Below are 20163 nucleotides of genomic sequence, written 5' to 3'. Positions count from 1 at the left end.
CCAAATCTGAGAAGAATTCTGAATGTGGAACTCCCCGAGACTCCATTATTTCCAAATTCGGAGATAAACTAAATATAGCTAAAATTGAAGAAAATATGGTCCCTCAAATTAGTAGAGTCTTCATTCTGACCCTGGCTGTTCCTAGGTAACTGATTTCAGAAGAATGGCAAATATCTGGGGAGCCAATTTCTCTCTAAATGGAGGAGTTGCATTAGTGCTCATGATCCCTGCTTTACTCGTTTCCAGCAGGAATTTCTCCTACCTAGTGAAGCACATTTATCTTCTCCACCTATAGGCAGAACATGTCTAACTGACTTTAGTGAATTTACACTGAGAGATGTTGTAATGAGAATTACCCTGTGACCATAATGTATAAAATGAAGGATGTGCGTGACTACATTCATTCAGCAGAAGATTTCAGTGGGAAGGTATGTGTAAATTAGTATTAATTTCCTGCTGGTGTAGATCAAATTGTTTTTCAGAAGGTCACAGGGAGGGTTGATAGGAAGAGAAACGCTTTTATCTAATGATGTGTTCTTCATACTTATGGTCCCACAATCCAGAATCACAAAATCCAGTTGAAGATTGGTGCCTGTCTTGGGCCATGCAGCAGATGCTTGGCTGTGGCTGAGAAGAAGCCCTGAAAGCAGGTCCGTGCTATGTATTATCCTGGAAATCGTCAAGGAATCATTCAAATGTTATTGCAGAGAACGGTTATAATGAAATCCCTGAATCTTCGTATGAGAATGGAAATGGAAATTAACAGCTAGCAGGAAAATGTATGGCTGAATTTATGCTGGGAGGGTGGAGAAGAGTCACAGATTGGAGCTCAGGGGCACAGGGTTTTGATGTGGAGGATGCTGGCCTCAAGCAGAACTGTTAAACCCGTGTTCTGGGGCTGAACAATTTTGTGTTGCCGCTGAGACGAATCCAAGCTCTTTGCTCTGATGGAGCAGCCTGTTCAGAGTTTTGAGCAGGGTGGACTATGATCAGATAAATTAGACCAGCTTTTAGAATCATAGACTCAGTAAGGTTGGAAGGGACCTCTGGAGATCATCTAGTCCAACCTCCCTGCTCAGAAAAGGTCACCTAGTGCATATTAAACAGGGTTGCATCCAGGCGGGCCTTGAAGATCTCCAGAGAAGGAGACTCCACAACCTCTCTGGGCAACCTGCTCCAGTGCTCCGTCACTCTCACAGGGAAGAAATTCCCCCTCACGGTCAGGCGGAACTTCCTGTGCTTCAATTTCTGCCCATTACCTCTTGTCCTGTCACACGGGACGACTGAAAAGAGTTTGTCCCCATCCCCCTGACACCCTGCCTTCAGGTACTTCCAGACATTGATAAGATCCCCCCTCAGTCTTCTCTTCCCCAGGCTGAAGAGGCCCAGCTCTCGCAGCTGTTCTTCCTTGGGCAGGTGCTCCAGCCCTCTGATCATCTTTGCAGCCCTACGCTGGACTCTCTCCAGTAGCTCCACGTCTCTCTTGTACTGGGGAGCCCAGGACTGGACGCAGTACTCGAGATGAGGCCTCCCCAGGGCTGAGTAGAGGGGCAGGATCACCTCCTTCCACCTGCTGGCAACACTCTTCCTAATGCACCCCAGAAAACTTGTTTTCTGAACAAGGCATAATCCAGTTGTGTACACTTACTTCATCTCCTTTGGAACAAAATACAGCAATCCTACTGCGTTGTTACCTAAGAACTATATGCTTTGTAAGTTCTTCAACTCTGTCCAAACTTAGGATATCAGCAGTCCAATTAGAAAATGTTAGAAACCAGATCTGTCTTGTGGTTTGTCTACAGTAGTCTTGACTCTAGTTACTAGGCCCATTAAAGAAGGAAAACTGTGTACCTAAAAGCTAGTATTTAATTGGCTAGTAACTATGTACAGTAATCAGGTAGCCAAATGAATATAAGAACTTTGTTCCTATTCATAATTAACTGTCCTTGCAGTTTTGTGTGTGCAGCTGACTTGAAGCACAGGAAGATAGTCACTGAACTAAAGGCTGGATCAAGTTCTTTTAAACCTTTGCATTTTCTTGGATCTGTGTAATAAAAACTGCCACTTATGTATCCAAGTCAGTATAATCTAGGCATAAGTCCATGGAAAAAAAAAAACTCCATATTTTTGCCTTTTCAATCGTAAATCAGATGTATATTTAGTGTTTTCTGCTTTAATATTTTACACGTAGAGTGGTTTGAATCTCTAATGTTGTAGCTTTTCTGTGTATGCTTTAGATTACACCTGGCTGGCTGACAGAGAGATGTCAAAGTAAATGACCAGAATTAATTACCACTCAGTAGAGTCAAAATTAGAGATTCAGAGCTCATAGGCGCTCCACAGAGTAATGTGTTCCTATACTACTCTCTAAGTTATGGTTCATTAGGTGTATAAATAAGTCTTTTCAATACATCTTGGCAGTATGGAAGTAAATTGTCATTTTAAATTAAAATCTCATTAGTAAGCTAACATCCACTTCAGTATCTGAAATATGCTTATTTTTGTACTAATGCCATATTATTGACTAAACTGTCAATGTTCTCTAGACCCCTAAACTCGTTAATAGTGGAAAAAAAAGATCTGACATGGTTCTATTCATTTCGATTTTGAACTTTTTTATACCTCTTCCCACTGCTATATACCCAAGGGAGAAGAATTCCTTTATTAAGTCTGAGGCCTAAAATTCCACTGCCTCAGCTCTTAAGAGGATTTTAGAAAATGAAGAACCCCGCCTACAAGGGAGGCCGAAGAAGGGGAAAATAGTCAGTTTACAGGCCTTGAGGGATTAATAAATCTTCCCATATTCCTTGGAATCCCATTGAACTAAAGTTACAGTGAGGCCATGGAGACAAAGGTCTTATGCCTTTTGCTTTCCTGATCAAAGTGGAAAATATACTTTTTTGGAGCACAAATGGTATTTTTTGGAGAGAGAATGGTATTTTCCCCCTCTTATTTTATCTCTAAATCTGTATGCCATAGTTTATTTGTTTTTAATAGACTAAAACTTCAGAGATTCAGGTTAACACATTAATTTACCAAAGAAAATGTTCAATTAAGCACAGTGGTTTGGAAATTGTATTGGTTAGTGCATCCTACATATTGAAAGGACATATTTCTGTGTTAATGGGGAAGAATTTGGAAAATATTTCTATAATCAAAAATAATACACTGTTTTTGTCTCTGCTAGAAAGATTGAAAAGATAGAATAAAGGAGTTAAAGAATTTGTTTCTGCTTAGACCTTTCATCTGAGAATGACATCACATTAATGCTCCTGCAATGTGATTATTTAAAAAGAAATAATCTACTGAATACCTGGGAAGGGTTGGCTGAACTGTAGTAAACCTCACTGGGATGGAGAGGGGGGAGTCAGTTGAGAGTGTTACTCAGGGAAAAAGAGATACTTTGGGATAAGAGGAAGCCATTACCAAAGTAATGTACAGTCTAGCCACAGTTTGGAGACAGATACAAAAGGGTGGGGAGCTGTAGAACAGGCCAGCAAGGGAAATGAGAAAAAAAATATAAGAAAAAAAATCCAAGAGAGAGACATTTATAGTCCAACAGGAAATGAACAATAAAATCACAGTGCTTGTGAGATGGGTTGAAAGGATAAAGTAGAGAGCACAGAAGGGCAGGCTGAGATAAAGCTTTCATGTGACACCAATGGCAGAATGCAAAGGATGGTGGAGAAAGTATTCCCAAGTGGAAAAATACGAGGGAAAATTGTGGTGCCTCTACCCTACAATCTCATCTCATCTTTGGCAATATTGCAGTGAGAATGGGCAAATTCTGATATTTTGGCTGTGAAAAAGGAGCCTACGTTGAAATTGCCAGACTGAATAATACAGTAGCTTAAGTCAGGGCCGTTCTTCTGGGACAGGCTGCAGATTTCCTTTCCTTTATTTCCCGGTAGGCCCTGTGAACTGAGAATGACTGCAAACATGAAAGAGCATTGCGGGCAGTACATATAAATTGTAGTTCTGATATTCTCTTTCTTGAACCATATGTATTCACGTTTACGTCACTATTCTGATTTCCTAGCATTCATATCTGCTTGCGCTCAATTTGTGCAAATAGCACTGACTAAACAAGGCATAAAGAGGGCAGTAAAGCACCTGTGCTAAAGATATTTTTGCTGAGAAAGGCAGGGAATGGAGCAGGGAATGTAATATTCCATATATAGAAAAGTATGATAAAAGTGTAATAGGTTAATTTTTGCTCTTGCGTTTGGTATTTCCATGAGACATTTTGTGTACTTTGCATGCTAATACTGATTTCACAGTACTATAAGGCTAAATCTTTTATTCTAGTAGCATAACATATTGCTTTCACAGGAAGTCTTTTTTTTTTTCTTTTCCTCCTCCCTCTTCTCCCAGGAAATTCCTGAGTTAGATTATAGAAAGATGAGAAATTTCAAATGTACTGATGCCAAAAGATCAGCACATGTAGTTTTAAATCAAAGAGGTGGGAAAAAAAATAGCGTAAACATCCCAGCAAGGGCTAACTGAGTATGGTTCAGTGTTGTGGTGCCTAAGTAAGGCATCACAGTCTTTTACTGGAGCTATCCCCTAGCGACTTGCATAAGGTTTTTCCTGATCACGTCCCATGTGCTAGCTGCAAAAGGGTGTGAGAAGCAGCAGTGGATTAAAATGAAATGAGGCTTGGATCTAGTGTAATGCCTCCAACAACTTAGAGGTCCTCCCATGGCAAATGGGAGCCCCTCTTCCTCACTCCCAAAACGCATGTATCTTGTAGCCATTAGCTTACGTCATTATCATAAACCTGATTTCTTTTCCCTGTAGTATGTGCAACTTTAATTAATGACAGCTCTTTGTAGACAGCTCTTTTTGTCTATAACAGTTTTCTCTTGTTGTCGTTGTTGATGTTGTAAAGTTTTGAATATTGCAACATAATGTGTACTCTGAGTATTGGCTCAGTGACCAGAATTTGAGACATTCTTGCACACAGGACTCAGGGCAAGTTCCACCCAAGATTTAGGAGAAAATTGTTTTCAGACTTGTTCTATTATAAACTTTTCAGGGAAAATGCAACGTGTCTTTTCATAAAATTTCATCTTAGGGATTTTGAACAGGAAAATTTAACAATCTTCAAAGTAGTATAATCCAGTAATTCAATTGTGTGTATTCAGTAGATTTATAAAACAAATCATGAGACAAATCATACAGTGTTAAATATCTCCTTTCTACTCATAGTTATAGTACAAAGCATCCATCAAATGACTGACATCTTCTTCCCCCTTCAGTTGAAGTGTGGTGAACCATTTGTTAAATCACTAAGAAATGTTTTAAAAACCAAAGGTATAGACAAGAAAGTCATTCATGGCTATTTACTCCCTGCTGAAATGAATACCCAAGAATGTTGCCTGTCATGAATAAGCATAGAAATACTGTTTTTTTGCTCCCGCTCTTTGCTTTCCTCCTTTCCTCCTTTCCTTCTTTCCTGATGAGCACAGAAAACAGAACACAGATATAAACTTAGAAATGGAATTAATATCTGTGTATATTAATTATATTAGTATCTGTGGAATTAATGTGTGTATTATATTTATTTAACATATATAGAGTCACATATGCATACACATGCTCTTTATCCAAGAATATAATATACAGGTTTAGCTCAGCTGGTTAGAGTGTGGTGCTGCTAATGCCAAGGTCATGGGTTCAATCCCCATATGAGGCTGTGCTGAGGGTTGGACTAGATGATCTCCAGAGGCCCCTTCCAATCTTACCATTCTATGACTCTATGATAATATGTATAACATGAAACATAATAAAGTTAATCAGTATTGTGTCTTCATAATGATAATCCAGATTCTCAATCATCTTTTTTTTTTTTTTTTCTTTTCTTCTGGACTTCTTTCTGCTTAAGTCTTTTTTGTTTGGTTTTATTAATCAAAATCACTAAAATAGAGAAGAAGTCACAAATTGTTAGCCCTCACTAATATTTCTTAATATACTGTTTAACACAGATTCAAAACAGATATTTTGCAAAGTCACTCTTGTTTTGCCAACATTATGATTAAAAAAGGAAAATCAATGAAAAAATTGTTAAGAGTTAAATATTTTTTCCAGGTCTTCCCAAAGAAACATTTTGACCCCTCTGCAAAAAAAAAAAAAAAAAAAAAAAAAAAAAAAAAAAATTTTTGTTTGAACTCAGACTGAAATCACTAACAGTTCTATCCTAACACTTTTTATTTCTAAATGAACTAAAAAGAGTTGATTATTAAGTTGACTCCATTATCTTGCTTCTGTTCATGATGTCTCATGCCACTGCTCCTGCACTGCTCCTGCCTACGCCTTAATCCACTAGACTTCATTCTTATTTTACTGAAGAATGAAGTTTTTCATTTACCCACTGAGCACTCCGGATCGTCCGGCCGACAGCACTATTTTTATTATTATATTGATCTTGTCTTGACTTATTCAGAAGGGAATATACTTAAATGTTAAAAAAAGTCAATGCATTCTTTATTTGCTTTTTATTCATGCTTCTCAATTTTTGAATGGTTTGTCCTTCAGACCTCTCATATTTTTACAAAAAAACAAAAAAAATGCAACCAAAAAAAAAAAAAAAAAAACACAGACAAACTTACACTTGATGCACATGCAGAATTGCTCCATCCTACAGCCAGCAGCTGAACTGCATTCAACATAGATTAGGATAATTAATAATTTTAGACAGGAATAAAGTTCAGGAAAGATTGCTTCTTAAAAAAAGTTTTTCACGGAACATTGAAGCAATCTGAATGTGTCCTTAATAACTTTAATCTGTCTACTAACAGTAGAAGTAGAGACTGAGCCGGGTGCTTGGATGTAGTGATGGGACATAAAAATTAATGAGAATAAATCAACATATAGTAACATATTAATAACATTTGTCTACTGTGGAATATTCTCAAGTCTTCAGAGATGCAAAAAATGGGAGGACTGTCAAAGAAAAGAAAAGCTTGAAGTGAAACTCAGTGCATCAAAATTAATACTATTTAAAAATCAGAAAGTACTTTTTCATCAAATGTTTAAACTTCTCAATTTAAAAAGTCTGCTTTACAAAACTCTCTAGTTATAGAGAGTCCACACCTGAGACACATGTGTTAGCTCCTGTGGCAGTGAAAAATATCTGGTCACATGTGCATGTTTGCAGCACCAAGTTACAAGACGAACCTCTAGTCCGTTGATGCAGCAAGTAATGCACTGATTACATGTGAAGACAAGTGAGAGGGAATGGTACTAGACTGCTGGCCATCAGCTGAAGCTAACAGGTGGTGAGTGGAGGAGAAAAATCAAAGGGTTGTAGTTTTTGACAAAATGTGGCTTTGGCCTCTGGAACTTCTTGCAAGATGCTGTAAAAGAGGAAAAATTACTGAGGCTTAAGAGAAGACTAGGAAAGTTCATAGAGAAGATGTTGATTGAAGCTTTCTGTGAATATATAGAGTTCTTGAGCAAGAGGGGTTTGACAATTTAAGATGTGAGATGATAAATCTCACTGAAATTCTTGTGCGTAATATCTGATAATAAATTACCTTTTATGAACATACAGCTAAGGAGGGAGAAGTTCAAAGTTCTAACCTGGATTTAACTGACCATAAGCTTTTTTGGTTTGAGCTGTCAATTTAAATTTTCTATGAAACTTAGTCATTTTGATTTTGTGTGTTTGCCATCAAGAATGTTATAGTTATTTCCTAGTAGACCTCTACTGGTAATATAGTATTTTGTATATTTTTGGTGAAAAGTAGTGGTATTCAGTGCTGACTAGCCATAAAATGATCCTGGTTAAACAAAAAGAAGCAGAAAATTATGACTGATTCATCAAAAATTAATTTCTTTAGGAAATTGTCTAATTTTCACAGTAACAGAGCATGATGGAGCTGTTGTATGATAGTTAAAAAAAAAAAAAGTACATTGCTGTTACATATCTTGAATAAGAACGGAATACAGCAATTGTACCCCAAAAGCTTTTCAAAGCACAAACAAATAGTGAATAAAAATGAGAAATAATAAAGACCTTAAAGAAAAATACTGAAATCTTTTGTTACCTTTGCCGTTTGTATCTAAACAGTCTATTTTTCAGACAGAAGTATGAATTTTAGTGTGCTAGCTTGTTTACAGCAGTATTTATGGAAAGTGCACGGGTGAATATAGATAATTAAAGTACCTCAGAGAAGTATTCATATGGAATCGGAAGCTGTTGACACAGTTGTCAGAAGGATCTTTAAATTATTCGATTTTTAAGGTCTTTTTCTAACATCAAGAATTATAGGCGTATATAAGAAATTTCTGTGAGTTTATGCATATTTAAGAGGCTTTATACATACGATAGGGAGTGTTGTCAGGTTGCAGATGATTTAGGAAACAGTGAGAATAAAAATTCCATGAACTGCCTTCCAAAAGCTTCATATGACTGATAGGTGACTGAAGAGCCTTTCCACAGCTCTCGGAGAGCCGAGAGCAAGAGAGCTCTAGGGACAAGGCAAGACAAGAAATTCTGCTGGCTTCCAGGGTCCTGTTGCTCTAGAGCTAGACAGAGTTTAGCAGCTAGGCCGTTGAGCCGTTTAGCAGCTTTCTTACTGGAGGACCTGGCAGTTTCAGCCTTGGCAGTCTTCCTTGGCTACCCACCAGCTAAAAAGCATTAGAGCCACTACTGTGCGCAGCAGATGAGAGGTGGGATTGGGGATATCCAGGTAACTCTAGAATTGCCCTCTAGCCTCACGATGTTTTCTGTATTGATCAATAAATTAACTCCTATTTTGGCCAACTGCACTCTTAAGAATTTGAGGACACTGAAATAGCAAATAGTAAACAAAAGTAGCATGAAAGGCAAATCATTGGGTTTAGGGGGGTTTGGTTTCGTTCTTTGGCCCTTGTCCGATTGTACTTTAATAAAAAAGTCAGCACAGATGGAAAACCCTTAGCTAAATATTACAGCTGTTTAAAATTCATATTCTTTGGCATCTACCCCATTCTTTTTCTGAAAATCATTAACAACTAAGTGAAACTTCAGGTACCCAAAACACTTTGCAAGGATTATTGCCTTGGTGGAATACCACACTAAGATGGCATGGTCTGTCCTATATTGCTCTAGTGCCTAAGCTAACATATTTGAGCTTCCTTAGGCAACTCATGGCCTTGGCCCTTGTGAATAGACTCTTCATTTATTAATGGTGTTTTACAGACTGCAATAAGCATCTCATTGCAAGAAAAAAGAATCCAATATTCTGTGACCCAAGTGCAACATAGTTTTTATAGCAGAAGTCCAACTTTTATTAAAACCTTTGATCAAAAGATGATTTCTCTTGTGACCAGTGGTACTAAATGAATGAATGAATTTCCTGTACGTTTGTGTCCTGTTTACCTTTATATACACTCACCACAGAAACCCAACTCTATCCTTGTTTTCCAATGCCCTTGTTTTTTCTCCTTGTTTTTTTGCTTCCAGTTCTCTTCAACCTTTTGCTGCAATGTCATCAGATTCTTTTCGTGTCCCATGCCTGCTTCTTTCTCCACTGTACTGGCAGGTATATCAGATATTGAGGGAATGGGACAGGTCTCCCTTTAACGTAATGTGGAAGGGAGCACAGGGGGAGCTACAGGTTCATAGGTAGCATAGATTAACTGAGAGGATGAGTTGGGACCTGAGGGGTGCAGAATGCCAGTCCAAAGCAATAGAATCACAGACGCTTATTTGTAGGGCTGGAAGAATCACAGAAAAAGCCTCTCATCCCTCTGTCTTCCCCAGGGCAGGGTTAATAACACTTATAACCATCCTGGCAGATGTGTGTGTCTAACCTGTGTTAAAGACCTTCAGTGGTGGCGACTTCACTGCCTCCCCAGGCAATGTATTTCAGCATGTAACTGTTCCTGCAGTTTCAGAAATGGCTAAACCTGAGTCTGTCTTGTCCTATCCAACATGAATATAGTTTGATTGGTTTTCATACAACTGTTAGCTGTTACATTTTATATATGTATTTGTGAAAATGCTTTTTATACATATATGTGTGTGTGTATATACACACACACGCATGTGTGTATGTGTGTATTAGACGTATATACACACACACACATAGTTTTTTATAAGTAGTTTATTTGACCTTTTGTTTCAGAGTGTTTTGTGTATTTCCTATACATTCCATCTTGTGTTTGGAATCAGGAAAAGTTCATGATTTGGACAAATTTATGTCTTAATGGTCTTTCTCCATAATGAGATTTTTTCGTACTTACATCCTTAATGTTGTTTCTTTTAAAGTACCTAGAGCTCTCTTTAATTCCTTTTCCCCTTAGATCAGTGTTTCTTGAAATCTTGCTACCCATTCTGGATGCTTATTGACAATTTCATTGCTGAAGTTTATTGTTTTTATTTTCTTGTTAGACTTTCTTCCCGTCCTACTCATCATTGTGCAATATTTCACAGCCACTCTTATACAAGTTATCAAGTTATCTTTTGATGTTCTTTGCCTCCCCCCACCCAAAAAAAAAAAAAAAAAAAAAAACTAAAAAGATTATTCCCTTCTATTGCTTTTACATTTTCTTCATCAAAAAGTCACGGTAGTTACAATCTTACATTATCACCAGGACACATATTGTGGATTTGTCCATTGTTCACAGAAAGCTTCATACTCAAGAAAACAAATTATTAAGCAGCAAAGGTCTTTCAATATAGTTTTGAATAATATGAGATTAGTCTTGTCAAATCTCCCAAGCAAAACTGACTCAAACTAGAAATACATGCTTTTATGAAGATTTAGTATCACACTGAATATTTGTCTTGCTTCCATGAGCAAAGGCAGTCAGTGGATTTTCATGTATTCCGAATCTTTGCAGGTAATTCATATTTTTAGCGTTAGCCACATGTTAAATATAGAGAGTAAATGAACTAAAATATTATTCAGAGCAGCTCTGTTACCATCTGATTTTGAACTTACTGCTTATAGTATGTCATTGAAAATTAAATACTAAATCACATGAGAATCAATTAATTGGCATTATCAAGAAGTCTGTAAAAATAATTGCTAAAGCAGGAGTCCTTAAGATCCTGAAGCATTGCACTACCTGGAACATACATAGCAGGCAGCAGAAATTCTATAAACCAGGAATTTTGCCAAACCTTCACAGGCTGAAGTCCAAAGAATTTTTTTTTAACACAGCTAGATTTTCCATATTGAACCAAGAAAATTGCAGCCCAGCAGAGTCCTAGGAGCCCATGCATGCATTTCACTGCAAGTAAATATCTGTCTGTAGTGTGTGTGTGTGTCTGTATTAGATACTAACAGAAATGTATGCTAATAGGCTGAAAGAAAATAAAGTGTGAAAATACTGGAAACAGTGCTTGTGTAACACAATTTATGATGTGATGTACATAATGTACAAACTGAGGTTTTGCTGCTGCAGAAGTTTACATACGCTATTAACATTAGGTATGTGAGTAACTCCTGAAGGGTCGATCCCACAAATCCCACTCAGATCACTGTTAGTTGAACTTTTATGACTGCATGTCTCGGCTTGCTTATTGAAAGGAGTAGGAGTGCAATAACTTTCAAAGATCTGTAACAAAAAGTCCGTAGTTTATTTATTATAATGTTCCTGTGAGCATTTGTTTTCATGGTACCACAAAACAATTTTCCTCGTTTGACAATCTCAACTCAGCATGGTCATGCTGTAGATTAGTTTAAGATCTATAAATGTGGTATGCTTCAGAGTAATTTGTCAGCATCTGAGTTCATGGTGTATACTTAGTTGTCACTGGTATTCTCTATCCAAAGTACTCAAGCAAATTTCCATCATTCTATATATTAGTAGACCTACAATTGACTTCTGGAGTCATCAAAATGGTTCAGTGATTGTGGTTCTTAGATCTGGATGAGAAATAGGAAGTCATGTAGGAGTAGATAAGAGAAAAAGAAAAGTGAGAGAAATATGTAGCATGACCTTAGAAAGCCACCATGATGGCTGAAATTATGTTCTGACATGATAAATGGGCAAAGACTGGCCTGTTCTGCCATGACTGCTGGGGCAGAGGTCATTCACATGGTAACAACTGGGGCTGTGCTGTCCAATTATAATGAAAAGAAGAATGAAAACCATTGCTAATGTGGTTGTAACCAACCCATAAAAAGGAGCTGAAATAACCACAGCTTTGATCACTTACTACAATTGAATCTTTTATAAAAGCTTTAAATATTTGTTTAAGTAAAACTATGGAGTAAAAATACATTCTTTAAAAGAAAACCAAACCTGATTCACCAAATGTAAGCCAAGATCTTCAGATACATAACTATTCTCTGCAACAGCTGCTTCTGAAAGAATTATCCATCAAGAGCAGAGAGAGATTTCACCATGATGGGTAAATCATGAATGATTCTTCATTGTAGAATACGATTTGTAGCTTTGATTGCAAAAGATACATACGGTTAAGTATATTGGAGGCATTCACATGCCCAAGATATGTGAGTATGTGAGTATTCAGTATAACCACATCTACAAACATGATTTAAATGAAGATTTTCTTGCTTGCTGGAGGAGGATGGGGCCCCTTGTGGTTGTACGAGTCTGCATATGTGTTCTTATAAGAGATAGAGCTGTACAAAATGATGAATAGCACAGAAAAATCTTTCTGTCAAAATAGCGTAACTTGCTATCCACACATTCTTGATGCAAAGCTGATTTCAAATACCTAAATTATGGAGACCTCTTACTCAGAATTATATTCCAGCAGGTGCTGTGGATCAGGCAAAATGATTTAATTGTTGCTTTTTTTAAGTGAGGGAGAAAAAAATAGTCATATGGCAAGTCAGAGTCTCAGGGAACAGTAATCTGTAAGATTCCTGCTGAGGATACTTGTAATATGAGGAAGTCCTTCAGAAGAGGTAACCTGACTCTTGTGTCTCCTGCCTATAAATCCTGAAACAAAACCCAGGAGAAAGGTGTGAATCAGCAGTTTTTTAAAGGTGAAACAGTACCATTCTCTAATAACATTTGTCGATTATGAATGTAAAGCCAGTAGACTTGGCCTAGTTGAAATTGAGACAGCTTGTGTGCTTGGCCAAAGTGGAACACTGATCAGGTCTTTGCTGGGAACCCTGTACATTACATTCAGGCTTTTCTGCATGAGAAATTTGCATCAGCTAAATTCGCAATACTCCAAAACTTGATTTCTGCATATTGATTTCAGTTTAGGAATGCCTTTTTCTAGTTAAGCATAACCATGTTGCCAGCTGATATAAACAGAGTTGAAATAAGCCTGGTTCAAGCTCACTTTCATACAGTTTGAAATATATCTCTTTAAAATGTCATATCAAAGAAGGGCAACTTTGTCAAATACAAGTTATCAGTGTGGGGACCAGTAAAAAGAGTCTTTTTCTCTCTCTCTCATTTATTTTCTTTTTTAATTGCCAAAATTTTCCCCTCCCCCTTCTCACAATTACTGCATTAAATTTTAGTGCCTTGGTAAAGAAATATATTCATGGATGCACTGATAAGATCTACTTCGCCCCCTGCAACTTGCAGGAGTTTGGAGTACTCGTTTTGTAGCCATTGAAACATACATTAGCTAAGACATTGCCTAAGAAGTTATACGTATTTAATTATTCACATCAAAACAGGCTGTTTATTCCTCTGTTTTTTCTTTGGAATCTGTTTTGGTAATCTTCTGTCAGTTGTCATAGGCCCAGGAGCATTGCCCAGCATCAGCACAGTCGAAACTTTTACACTGCACAAGCTGGAACAGGTCAACATAAACGATCTAACAGCAACACTTACAGAGGGAGGGAGACCTGCTCCACAACCCTCTGCCTTCCAGCCGTGCTGCTGTCTCTTTGGTAGGCTGCAGAAAATCTACCCATGTTCAGGCTCACCTGTAGCGCCTGGGAATGTGAGTTCTGGTGCATCTGGTGAGTTCTCAAGTGCATCCTAGCAGGTTTGTGTGGCAGGCAAGTCCTGCGTGAGGAGCAGCTTTAGGGCTTAGGGGAGCACTGCCAGGGACTACGTTGGTGGTGTCTGTGCACAGCTCCAGGGCTCCTGGTCAGCCTTACCGGCTGTGAAGCCCTGTGAGCCTTCAGGAGTAATTGGAGATTAAGGGTGCCCCATGGGTGAGCGCACACCACGTGGGCCAGCCCAGACCTTCCATTCTGCACTCTCACAGCCACTGAAATGACAGTTCCATTAACTCATTAATTTTTTATGAATGAAGATAATTTTAAAATTAAGTCTCTCTATGAAGCTGATGTGCTGAGTAAGAGCCATTGCCTCTAGCAAGGTATCGGGTATAACCATCTTTCAAACAAATCTTTTCCTTCAGTCTCTGAATTGGTAGCCACTGAAGGCTTGGAGGGTGTTCTGGAAAGATACCACTATATGCTTGCCCTGTGCTAACGCTCTTTCCTAGGCATTAACTTTTGGCCACCGTTAAAAAGTCAGATCCTAAGCTAGATAGGTCTTTTGGTTTCACTAAGTACTTCCTTCTTAATGTTCTTAATCTTAAGCAATCAACAGATCAAAAAGGAATCTGGTAGACTGTCAAGTAAATTCATCCCAAAGATACAAATATTTTTATATCATTTTACATGTATTCCTTGTTCAGTGTGGTCTATTTTATTCTGTCTACACGTATATGTCAGTCAGTGTTATTACACATAAGAAAACCTAAAACAGAAAATGAGACCACTTTCAAATACTATGTTCTGTCCCATATTTTTCTTATCAAAGACTCAAGTCAATTCTAGGCTTTTCTCCCTTTAGAAAATAAATTCTAAACTCCCACATTATTAGTGACTGCAGGCATATGTCTTTAAAAAAAAAGAAAAAAAACCCTTCTCTTAAAATTTTATTGGGCAATCACACATTAGTGGTTTGAGATTCTGATTTTTATTGTCAATGTTTATTATTACAGTCAGCTTTGAGTTATCCATTAGAGTTTATCCAGGTTGTAGATGTACTGTAATACAGATGTAAATATAGACACTGACCTTGGTCCCTGCAACCTGTATTATTAACTCAGGCCTGGCATTTCACAAACATGGTTATATTTTTTTTCTGAAGATTTTCTCTGAGTACAGGTGAGCCACTTTTGAGATGGCCTGAGATAGTCAAGCCAGTGAGACCAATGTGGATTGAACAAACAACCTTCAGAGACCTCCCTGCCCCATGTCCCAGACATGGTGGAGCAGAGGCATTCGCACAGCTGCAAACTGTAATGCCCTGAATTCCAGGAGGATGCAGCTCTCAGGCCACGATCCCATCCTTTCACATGAGGGCAGCTCACATCCCAGTTTGTACCTCAGCCAACAATCTTGTTTTCTCCCTAAACCTGAAGCTTTGCTCCAGAAAGGTACTGAATTCTCTGTAGGAAGAAGGTTGAGCAAAGAGAAATCTTTTTTGTTCTGACTGAGACTTGGACTGGTCCAATCTGTCTCTCTACTCTGCTCCTGTAGAAGTTTCTGTTGCAATTTAATGTGGTATCCCAGATCCCAAACATTATATATCAGAGAATACACTATATTTGTGTTACTGTTGACAATTAGACAATAATTGTTAATCTAATTACAATTAGATAATTAAAGAGTTCTTTTTCAGAGACCAAAAGAGATACAGTCAAAGAAAGACACATTATAACTAAGGAGAAAGTGGGATCAGGACAGAATCAATGGAGAATGTGTGCTCATGGATATTATTCATAGTCATTTATAGTGTTGAATTAAGGCTTTAATAGTCATTATCCTAGTGTTAAATGTGTTAAAAAAACATAAAAAAACCAGAAAAAAAGCAAATTATTTACTGAATAGATCAGACTTTTCAAGGCTTCTGTAGACAAGGGCTAGCAGAGAAACCATAGGAATAGTGAAAGATTGTTGATATATATATATATATATATATATATATATATATATATATATATAATCGCTCTTTTCTGTCAAATATAGCAAGCTGTTGACCCCAGATTTCAAATGGAGTCCATTAACATGAAAGAGATTTTCGTTAGACTTCAACAGAAGAAGATTTTCTCTCCTGTGGCATGCCTTTCTGATGGTTTTGATATGGTAGAGAGCTCTTGTTGCTTTGTGTGATTTCTGTGCATGTGTTATTTCCTGAAGTTTAATGTCTTCTTTTAATGACATCCATAATTCCTTCAGTTGTTTTTCAGTCTTCTCATGGTCAGAAGACATTGTCAGTTTTGGCCCACATAAGAAATATAGCAAAAAACCTATTGTAGTAGAGCCCAAATTGAACTTTGTTCTCAAGGTATATTCTTACACCTAAGTTTGTATATATACTATAAAATTCCAAGTTTTAGGCTTTCAAATGTCATTTATTGTTCTGTATACTGATAGCCAAGGTAAAAAATTTCAATTTATAACAATTTGTAATGAAAATCCCACATTATTTAGAGCCCAAAGTCAGTAGTATGGAACAACTCTCTTACCTACCCTTACACATGCATATGATGTTGAATTACAGTTAAGGAACTTAATAGTAGTCTGGTTTCCATTCCTTTTTGCTGATATGTATTTCTTTAAAATAACACATTTTGTTTAAATGTTTTTAAGTAATGTCAGATACCTAAAGATTTCAACTGATCTATTATTTATTTATGTTTACATTAGCTAATAAACGAGCCATCACCATTTAAACAGCTTTCCTGAGTAATAACTAGGTTCAGAAAACTGATTCTAAAGTAAAAAGAGGCCTGATATTTATCATTATAAATGATAACAAAGTGAACCTTCACTTTATTTAATAAGCTAATACTGTCATGCACCAAACCTCCTTATATAAGTTACATACATAGTAGCAATCCCTTTTGCATGTGGAATCAAGTATGTTGTGATTATATTTAAATGAACATTCTTCTGATTCTAAATGTGAAAAGCTGACCTTTTAAAAACATTTTAACAACTTTTAGTGTTATCGTAAATCTTACGAATTCTTTAATGTTGCAGTTTTTTGGTTGCATATATTACATTAGTTTTTCTACGAGTCAACTTTTGTTACAGGGAAATGTGGGCCCGAGGCCAGGTAGAGCTTTGGAGAGCTTTTAAGTTTGAGAGCCTGTTTCACAGCTGGAAAGCTCCCCAAAGTGAAGTGATCCCAGAAGAATATGTTTCCCATTACCCAAATCTCTACCAAATCGTGCCTTGTAGCTCTAAAATAATTAAGACTTTGGAAGCCCCAAGAGGTCTTTTTTGATCCATGAATGAAGTTACCCCAGGTTCAAATAACTAAAACCTGACTCCCTCTTAACCAATGAAACACAAAACCCCTCCATTTGTCAATGTAACATAAAGAGAATGCTCCAAAATGTCAAAGCCTTTACACTTTAATGGATTCAACCTCAGGACATGTCAAAGTTTTGATTTCATTTGTTGGAGATCAGGCTGAGGTGTTTGCGTAAGTCCCTAGGGCAGAAGAGTTAAAGTTCTATAAAATATGGTGTAAAAAGACACACTGCTTGATTTTGAAGTTTGAATGATGATGAGGTTGATTAAATCAGAAGAAACTCTTTACATGCCATGTGTTGCTGTTAATAACACATTCTTCCGTAGCAGAGGAACACTGTGATTAATTTCAAGGAGTGGGCCAATACTTCTGCTCTAAAGAGAAGATAGATAGGAAATGGATATTTCCTGAGAAAGGTAGCATATCAAGGTATTATGAAGCGTCTTATTTATTTCAATATTCAATTAAAATAAATCAATGGCTATCAAAGATAGTTTACTGGGAGAACAGGTAAATTTTCCAAATGCAGTATAACTTTGAAACATTTCTAGATCCATGCTTATCCAGAATTTTGCTGAGGAAGTTACTGGATGGGATTAATATGAGTATCCAAACTTTATAGACTTTTTAAACAGAAATGGATATTCACAGGCTTTCTGAATACGGCTTCCTACAAGATAAAACTTATGTGAAACTTAATATCAGCATAGATTACTTTCTTTTTCCTTCAGTATTTATTAGTAAAATTTAACACTTTTAAAGTTTATTAGAACCTGCTGTGGATGATGCAACATCAGTGTTCTTTCTAGTAACCACTTCTAAAGACTGTGACTTCAAATAGGGAAAAAATTGCAGGATAATAACTTATGAGAATTAATTTCTGTATTCTAATGCTTGCTTAGTGACTTGTGGATAGTTGAAAAAGAAAGCAGTATATGTATTTTGAGGGGACAACTAAAGTCACTTTGGCATCTGAGAATTTAAATGTGCTCACAAATCAGCCATGCATGTAAATTTAATGATGCTCATATGTAATTGCTGCTGAAATTTTATTCCTGCAATTATTTGCACCTGCAAAATATCGAAACTAAAAATATATTCCTTAATCTGAAAATTTTGTTCTGAAACCAGTCTATTCACTAGAATAGTCTATTCGCTAGAATTTCTGATATGTAAGAGGTAATGATCAATTTGTATATGTCCATTTTACAGTCTAACCATCAGAGTAGTTAAAGTATCCACTTAGAGAGTAAAACAGGTAAGCAGACTCATTAAATGCAATAGAACTATTTACAAACCTTTCATTTAGTGCAAGTATGTATATATATATGCATGGACTACATACAGCATGGTGATCCTAAAATAACTGTCTTTTAAACAAGACAGTGTGTTGTTTATGTGGGCCAGGAAGCCTTATTTCTGGTGAGGCAAAAGTACTGTTTTCTTTGTATGTTTATGGGTTAGAATCTCATTTGAAAGAAGAGATGCCAGCTGATGGGTTCTTTTTTTCTTTGGTGGTACGTATTTATGATCATCTTATGAACTGCAGACATCTTATCAGCTAGTAACAGCTTCCAGACATTGATAATTGATTGGCTAGACTAATGACTTACAACCACAAGCAAGACCATCTGAAAAAGCTAAATCCAAAACTGTCATTAAAAATATCTTCCTTACATTGGAAGCACCTTGATGTTCTTCTTGCTCAGGGCTGCTGCAGTCTGAACATGCTTACATCTGGTGGGGACCAAGACTAAATTCTTCCATCTTTGTCCACCAAGAGCCCAATTCCAATACTCGTTTACAGATGTGCACACAGCACTGGCAGGCTCAGGATCCAGTTAAGATGTAGTAGCAGCTATTTTCTTACAGCACATACAGTGATGGTACTCTTGCTCTCTCCCCTTAAATAATGACAGAAGTTGTTCAGAAAGCAGAAGAACCAGGTACAATTCTTTCTTCTATCCAAAGGAAAAAATATGCATCCTCTCCCATCCACAGCAGTATCTGAATCAGCAGACCCTGTTTGTATTTTATTGTGTAAATGTCCTTTTAATGTGAACTGCATAAACAGTACCAACGGCAAGGACCTGAATTCAGATTTCTCAAGTCTGTGGTAGATTCATGTAGAGTTGTGTTCACCTCTTTGTGCAGAGACTTACTTTCTTTTGCTTCTTGAGTCTCTGATTCTTTTCCTGTGTTAGAGGTACAAATTCAGTAGGAGGAGTGAAAATGAGTATGTTCCCTTTTCCGTACAGATTTTAGTATGATAGTTGGAGCATAGAAAATAATAAATATGGGTGTGAACTCCCCTAGAAGGAGGAGAAAATTGAAATCATCTTCCTAAATAATTTACCTGGTGTTTTTATAGATGATTATTTTTTTGTAAAAGGCTGCTACTGTTATCATCACCTGCTTCTCACACTATGCTTTCAAAGGAGTGAATCTTAGTCAATTCTTTGAAAGAATAGTTGTTGGATGGGACACCTTAGGATGTTGGATAGGCAACCTTAGGAAACAGGCTTGGATACTTGACACTAGAGATAGACTTCTGCTACAGATCATCAGTTAAGTTTGGAAGTATTTATTTGCAGTACTGAGAGAAGAGCTAATTTTCTGGGGAAAGGAGGTGATTCTTGATAGCAGTATGCTGTTTGAGGTCCTAGCTCTTTCGGATTTCCTTTTGAGTCTCCGTGTTTTCCCTTACATTTATAAGATGTCTTAAGGATCTACAAAGAGTGGCATCTGGGTTGCAGTTTGCAAGCAGGTGCCTGGAGTTTAGGCATAGCCCCGTGGAGCTAGCCTGGGGGGTTACATATGAACCTGTAATCTCGAGGTATAACATTCCATGTTATATTTCCTGTCTTTTGAATCATCTAGCTTCATGAAAAATATACTTACTGTTGCTAAAGATGTACTGCATATTGACTGCTGACAGGTTAT

At 37.1% G+C, this 20163-nt stretch overlaps 1 protein-coding gene across 1 annotated transcript in view; it reads left to right on the top strand.

Moving 5' to 3' along the window:
- Positions 1-20163, top strand: part of AGMO (alkylglycerol monooxygenase) — a 192637-nt gene that overhangs the window by 134751 nt on the left and 37723 nt on the right. The window lies entirely within an intron of this gene.

Source organism: Rhea pennata, chromosome 2 (genome assembly GCF_028389875.1).
Source record: "Rhea pennata isolate bPtePen1 chromosome 2, bPtePen1.pri, whole genome shotgun sequence".
NCBI classification, from domain to species: domain Eukaryota; kingdom Metazoa; phylum Chordata; class Aves; order Rheiformes; family Rheidae; genus Rhea; species Rhea pennata.
Note: the sequence above shows the minus strand (reverse complement) of the source record. Positions and strands in the feature narration are given on the sequence as shown.